The following is a 7,850-nucleotide window of genomic DNA, read 5'->3' on the forward strand; positions in this document are numbered from 1 at the left end:
TTTTTCTTTAATGAACAATTATCCAAGTAAGCCATTCCACATTGTTGATTTTCTTGGACTCGGATGTCACGCAGGTAGCTAGAATCTCCCACGTGGTAAGGTCAATTGCTGCTGTAACCACAAATGCACGACTGACTTCTGTTGTTGATTTCATTTGTTTGTTTTTTCCTTCTATGTTTCTCATTCTTACATTTTTCATCGTATTGCACATGGACGAAAGCTTGACACACGTGTCTATGGAAACCACATTGGTATAAGGGACTGTCCTTACTTCATTCTTTCTGTATAATGATCAATTATCCAAGTAAGTCATTCCACATTGTTGATTTTCTTGGACTCGGATGTCACGCAGGTACCTTTAATCTCCCACGTGGTAAGGTCAATTGCTGCTGAAACCACAAATGCACGACTGACTTCTGTTGTTGATTTCATTTGTTTGTTATTTCCTCCAATGTTTCTCATTCTAACACTTCTCATCGTATTGCACAGGGACGAAAGCTTGACACACGTGTCTAAGGAAACCACTTTGGTATAAGGGACTGTTCTTATTCCCTTCTTTTTGTTTAATGAACAATTATCCAAGTAAGCCATTCCAAATTGTTGATTTTCCTGGACTCGGATGTCACGCAGGTAGCTATTATCTCCCACGTGGTAAGGTCAATTGCTGCTGTAACCACAAATGCACGACTGACTTCTGTCGTTGATTTCATTTGTTTGTTATTTCCTTCAATGTTTCTCATTCTAACACTTTTCATGGTATTGCACAGGGACGAAAGCTTGACACGCGTGTCTAAGGAAACCACTTTGGTATAAGGGACTGTTCTTATTCCCTTCTTTTTGTTTAATGAACAATTATCCAAGTAAGCCATTCCAAATTGTTGATTTTCCTGGACTCGGATGTCACGCAGGTAGCTATAATCTCCCACGTGGTAAGGTCAATTGCTGCTGTAACCACAAATGCACGACTGACTTCTGTTGTTGATTTCATTCGTTTGTTATTTTCTTCAATGTTTCTCATTCTAACACTTTTCATCGTATTGCACAGGGACGAAAGCTTGACACACGTGTCTATGGAAACCACATTGTTATAAGGGACTGTTCTTACTTCATTCTTTCTGTATAATGATGAATTATCCAAATAAGCCATTCCACATTGTTGATTTTCTTGGACTCGGATGTCACGCAGGTAGCTATAATCTCCCACGTGGTAAGGTCAATTGCTGCTGTAATCACAAATGCACGACTGACTTCTGTTGTTGATTTGATTTGTTTGTTATTTCCTTCAATGTTTCTCATTCTAACACTTCTCATCGTATTGCACAGGGACGAAAGCTTGACACACGTGTCTATGGAAACCACATTGGTATAAGGGACTGTTCTTATTCCCTTCTTTCTGTACAATGATCAATTATCCAAGTAAGCCATTCCACATTGTTGATTTTCTTGGACTCGGATGACACGCAGGTAGCTATAATCTTTTACGTGGTGAGGTCAATTGCTGCTGTAACCACAAATGCATGACTGACTTCTGTTGTTGATTTCATTTGTTTGTTATTTCCTTTAATGTTTCTCATTCTAACATTTTTCATCGTATTGCACAGGGACGAAAGCTTGACACACGTGTCTATGGAAACCACATTGGTATAAGGGACTGTCCTTACTTCATTCTTTCTGTATAATGATCAATTATCCAAGTAAGTCATTCCACATTGTTGATTTTCTTGGACTCGGATGTCACGCAGGTACCTTTAATCTCCCACGTGCTAAGGTCAATTGCTGCTGAAACCACAAATGCACGACTGACTTCTGTTGTTGATTTCATTTGTTTGTTATTTCCTCCAATGTTTCTCATTCTAACACTTTTCATCGTATTGCACAGGGACGAAAGCTTGACACACGTGTCTAAGGAAACCACTTTGGTATAAGGGACTGTTCTTATTCCCTTCTTTTTGTTTAATGAACAATTATCCAAGTAAGCCATTCCACATTGTTGATTTTCTTGGGCTCGGATGTCACGCAGGTAGCTGTAATCTCCCACGTGGTAAGGTCAATTGCTGCTGTAACCACAAATGCACGACTGACTTCTGTTGTTGATTTCATTCGTTTGTTATTTTCTTCAATGTTTTTCATTCTAACACTTTTCATCGTATTGCACAGGAACGAAAGCTTGACACCCGTGTCTAAGGAAACCACTTTGGTATAAGGGACTGTTCTTATTCCCTTCTTTCTGTTTAATGAACAATTATCCAAGTAAGCCATTCCACATTGTTGATTTTCTTGGACTCGGATGTCACGCAGGTAGCTATAATCTCCCACGTGGTAAGGTCAATTGCTGCTGTAACCACAAATGCACGACTGACTTCTGTTGTTGATTTCATTTGTTTGTTATTTCCTTTAATGTTTCTCATTCTAACACTTTTCATCGTATTGCACAGGGACGAAAGCTTGACACACGTGTCTAAGGAAACCACTTTGGTATAAGGGACTGTTCTTATTCCCTTCTTTTTGTTTAATGATCAATTATCCAAGTAAGCCGTTCCACATTGTTGATTTTCTTGGGCTCGGATGTCACGCAGGTAGCTGTAATCTTCCACGTGGTAAGGTCGATTGCTGCTGTAACCACAAATGCACGACTGACTTCTGTTGTTGATTTCATTCGTTTGTTATTTTCTTCAATGTTTCTCATTCTAACACTTTTCATCGTATTGCACAGTGACGAAAGCTTGACACACGTGTCTAAGGAAACCACTTTGGTATGAGGGACTGCTTTTCTTCCCTTTTTTCTTTTTGATGAACAATTATCCAAGTAAGCCATTCCACATTGTTGATTTTCTTGGACTAGGATGTCACGCAGCTAGCTATAATGTCCCACGTGGTAAGGTCAATTGCTGCTGTAACCACAAATGCACGACTGACTTCTGTTGTTGATTTCATTTGTTTGTTATTTCCTTCTATGTTTCTCATTCTAACACTTTTCATCGTATTGCACAGGGACGAAAGCTTGACACACGTGTCTGAGAAAACCACTTTGGTATGAGGGACTGTTCTTATTCCCTTCTTCTTGTTTAATCAACAATTATTCAAGTAAGCCATTCCACATTGTTGATTTTCTTGGACTCGGATGTCACGCAGGTAGCTATAATCTCCCACGTGGTAAGGTCAATTGCTGCTGTAACCACAAATGCACGACTGACTTCTGTTGTTGATTTCATTTGTTCGATATTTCCTTCAATGTTTCTCATTCTAACACTTTTCATCGTATTGCACACGGACGAAAGCTTGACACACGTGTCTAAGGAATCCACATTGGTATGAGGGACTGTTCTTATTCCCTTTTTTCTGTTAGATGAACAATTATCCAGATGAGCCATTTCACATTGTTGATTTTCTTGGACTCGGATGTCACGCAGGTAGCTATAATCTTCCACGTGGTAAGATCAATTGCTGCTCTAACAATAAATGGACGGCTGACTTCTGTTGTTGATTTCATTCGTTTGTTATTTTCTTCAATGTTTCTCATTCTAACACTTTTCATCGTATTGCACAGGGACGAAAGCTTGACACACGTGTCTAAGGAAACCACTTTGGTATAAGGGACTGTTCTTATTCCCTTCTTTTTCTTTAATGAACAATTATCCAAGTAAGCCATTCCACATTGTTGATTTTCTTGGACTCGGATGTCACGCAGGTAGCTATAATCTCCCACGTGGTAAGGTCAATTGCTGCTGTTACCACAAATGCACGACTGACTTCTGTTGTTGATTTCATTTGTTCGATATTTCCTTCAATGTTTCTCATTCTAACACTTTTCATCGTATTGCACACGGACGAAAGCTTGACACACGTGTCTAAGGAATCCACATTGGTATGAGGGACTGTTCTTCTTCCCTTTTTTCTGTTAGATGAACAATTATCCAGATAAGCCATTTCACATTGTTGATTTTCTTGGACTCGGATGTCACGCAGGTAGCTATAATCTCCCACGTCGTAAGATCAATTGCTGCTCTTACAATAAATGGACGGCTGACTTCTGTTGTTGATTTCATTCGTTTGTTATTTTCTTCAATGTTTCTCATTCTAACACTTTTCATCGTATTGCACAGGGACGAAAGCTTAACACACGTGTCTATGGAAACCACATTGGTATAAGGGACTGTTCTTACTTCATTCTTTCTGTATAATGATGAATTATCCAAGTAAGCCATTCCACATTGTTGATTTTCTTGGACTCGGATGTCACGCAGGTAGCTATAATCTCCCACGTGGTAAGGTCAATTGCTGCTGTAATCACAAATGCACGACTGACTTCTGTTGTTGATTTGATTTGTTTGTTATTTCCTTCAATGTTTCTCATTCTAGCACTTCTCATCGTATTGCACAGGGACGAAAGCTTGACTCACGTGTCTATGGAAACCACATTGGTATAAGGGACTGTTCTTATTCCCTTCTTTCTGTACAATGATCAATTATCCAAGTAAGCCATTCCACATTGTTGATTTTCTTGGACTCGGATGACACGCAGGTAGCTATAATCTTTTACGTGGTAAGGTCAATTGCTGCTGTAACCACAAATGCACGACTGACTTCTGTTGTTGATTTCATTCGTTTGTTATTTTCTTCAATGTTTCTCATTCTAACACTTTTCATCGTATTGCACAGGAACGAAAGCTTGACACGCGTGTCTAAGGAAACCACTTTGGTATAAGGGACTGTTCTTATTCCCTTCTTTTTGTTTAATGAACAATTATCCAAGTAAGCCATTCCACATTGTTGATTTTCTTGGACTCGGATGTCACGCATGAAGCTATAATCTCCCACGTGGTAAGGTCAATTGCTGCTGTAACCACAAATGCACGACTGACACCTGTTGTTGATTTCATTCGTTTGTTATTTTCTTCAATGTTTCTCATTCTAACACTTTTCATCGTATTGCACAGGGACGAAAACTTGACACGCGTATCTAAGGAAACCACTTTGGTATAAGGGACTGTTATAATTCCTTTCTTTCTGTTTAATGAACAATTATCCAAGTAAGCAATTCCACATTGTTGATTTTCTTGGACTCGGATGTCACGCAGGTAGCTAGAATCTCCCACGTGGTAAGGTCAATTGCTGCTGTAACCACAAATGCACGACTGACTTCTGTTGTTGATTTCATTTGTTTGTTTTTTCCTTCTATGTTTCTCATTCTTACATTTTTCATCGTATTGCACAGGGACGAAAGCTTAACACACGTGTCTATGGAAACCACATTGGTATAAGGGACTGTTCTTACTTCATTCTTTCTGTATAATGATGAATTATCCAAGTAAGCCATTCCACATTGTTGATTTTCTTGGACTCGGATGTCACGCAGGTAGCTATAATCTCCCACGTGGTAAGGTCAATTGCTGCTGTAATCACAAATGCACGACTGACTTCTGTTGTTGATTTGATTTGTTTGTTATTTCCTTCAATGTTTCTCATTCTAGCACTTCTCATCGTATTGCACAGGGACGAAAGCTTGACTCACGTGTCTATGGAAACCACATTGGTATAAGGGACTGTTCTTATTCCCTTCTTTCTGTACAATGATCAATTATCCAAGTAAGCCATTCCACATTGTTGATTTTCTTGGACTCGGATGACACGCAGGTAGCTATAATCTTTTACGTGGTAAGGTCAATTGCTGCTGTAACCACAAATGCACGACTGACTTCTGTTGTTGATTTCATTCGTTTGTTATTTTCTTCAATGTTTCTCATTCTAACACTTTTCATCGTATTGCACAGGAACGAAAGCTTGACACGCGTGTCTAAGGAAACCACTTTGGTATAAGGGACTGTTCTTATTCCCTTCTTTTTGTTTAATGAACAATTATCCAAGTAAGCCATTCCACATTGTTGATTTTCTTGGACTCGGATGTCACGCATGAAGCTATAATCTCCCACGTGGTAAGGTCAATTGCTGCTGTAACCACAAATGCACGACTGACATCTGTTGTTGATTTCATTCGTTTGTTATTTTCTTCAATGTTTCTCATTCTAACACTTTTCATCGTATTGCACAGGGACGAAAACTTGACACGCGTATCTAAGGAAACCACTTTGGTATAAGGGACTGTTATAATTCCTTTCTTTCTGTTTAATGAACAATTATCCAAGTAAGCAATTCCACATTGTTGATTTTCTTGGACTCGGATGTCACGCAGGTAGCTATAATCTCCCACGTGGTAAGGTCAATTGCTGCTGTAACCGCAAATGCACGACTGACTTCTGTTGTTGATTTCATTTGTTTGTTATTTTCTTCAATGTTTCTCATTCCAACACTTTTCATCGTATTGCACAGTGACGAAAGCTTGACACACGTGTCTAAGGAAACCACTTTGTTATAAGGGACTGTTCTTATTCCCTTCTTTTTGTTTAATGATCAATTATCCAAGTAAGCCGTTCCACATTGTTGATTTTCTTGGGCTCGGATGTCACGCAGGTAGCTGTAATCTCCCACGTGGTAAGGTCGATTGCTGCTGTAACCACAAATGCACGACTGACTTCTGTTGTTGATTTCATTCGTTTGTTATTTTCTTCAATGTTTCTCATTCCAACACTTTTCATCGTATTGCACAGTGACGAAAGCTTGACACACGTGTCTAAGGAAACCACTTTGGTATGAGGGACTGCTCTTCTTCCCTTTTTTCTTTTTGATGAACAATTATCCAAGTAAGCCATTCCACATTGTTGATTTTCTTGGACTAGGATGTCACGCAGCTAGCTATATTGTCCCACGTGGTAAGGTCAATTGCTGCTGTAACCACAAATGCACGACTGACTTCTGTTGTTGATTTCATTTGTTTGTTATTTCCTTCTATGTGTCTCATTCTAACACTTTTCATCGTATTGCACAGGGACGAAAGCTTGACACACGTGTCTGAGAAAACCACTTTGGTATGAGGGACTGTTCTTATTCCCTTCTTCTTGTTTAATCAACAATTATTCAAGTAAGCCATTCCACATTGTTGATTTTCTTGGACTCGGATGTCACGCAGGTAGCTATAATCTCCCACGTGGTAAGGTCAATTGCTGCTGTAACCACAAATGCACGACTGACATCTGTTGTTGATTTCATTTGTTCGATATTTCCTTCAATGTTTCTCATTCTAACACTTTTCATCGTATTGCACACGGACGAAAGCTTGACACACGTGTCTAAGGAATCCACATTGGTATGAGGGACTGTTCTTATTCCCTTTTTTCTGTTAGATGAACAATTATCCAGATAAGCCATTTCACATTGTTGATTTTCTTGGACTCGGATGTCACGCAGGTAGCTATAATCTCCCACGTGGTAAGATCAATTGCTGCTCTAACAATAAATGGACGGCTGACTTCTGTTGTTGATTTCATTCGTTTGTTATTTTCTTCAATGTTTCTCATTCTAACACTTTTCATCGTATTGCACAGGGACGAAAGCTTGACACACGTGTCTAAGGAAACCACTTTGGTATAAGGGACTGTTCTTATTCCCTTCTTTTTCTTTAATGAACAATTATCCAAGTAAGCCATTCCACATTGTTGATTTTCTTAGACTCGGATGTCACGCAGGTAGCTATAATCTCCCACGTGGTAAGATCAATTTCTGCTGTAACCACAAATGCACGACTGACTTCTGTTGTTGATTTCATTTGTTTGTTATTTCCTTTAATGTTTCTCATTCTAACACTTTTCATCGTATTGCACAGGGACGAAAGCTTGACACACGTGTCTAAGGAAACCACTTTGTTATAAGGGACTGTTCTTATTCCCTTCTTTTTGTTTAATGATCAATTATCCAAGTAAGCCGTTCCACATTGTTGATTTTCTTGGGCTCGGATG

This window comes from Harmonia axyridis, chromosome 3 (genome assembly GCF_914767665.1).
Source record: "Harmonia axyridis chromosome 3, icHarAxyr1.1, whole genome shotgun sequence".
Lineage (NCBI taxonomy): Eukaryota > Metazoa > Arthropoda > Insecta > Coleoptera > Coccinellidae > Harmonia > Harmonia axyridis.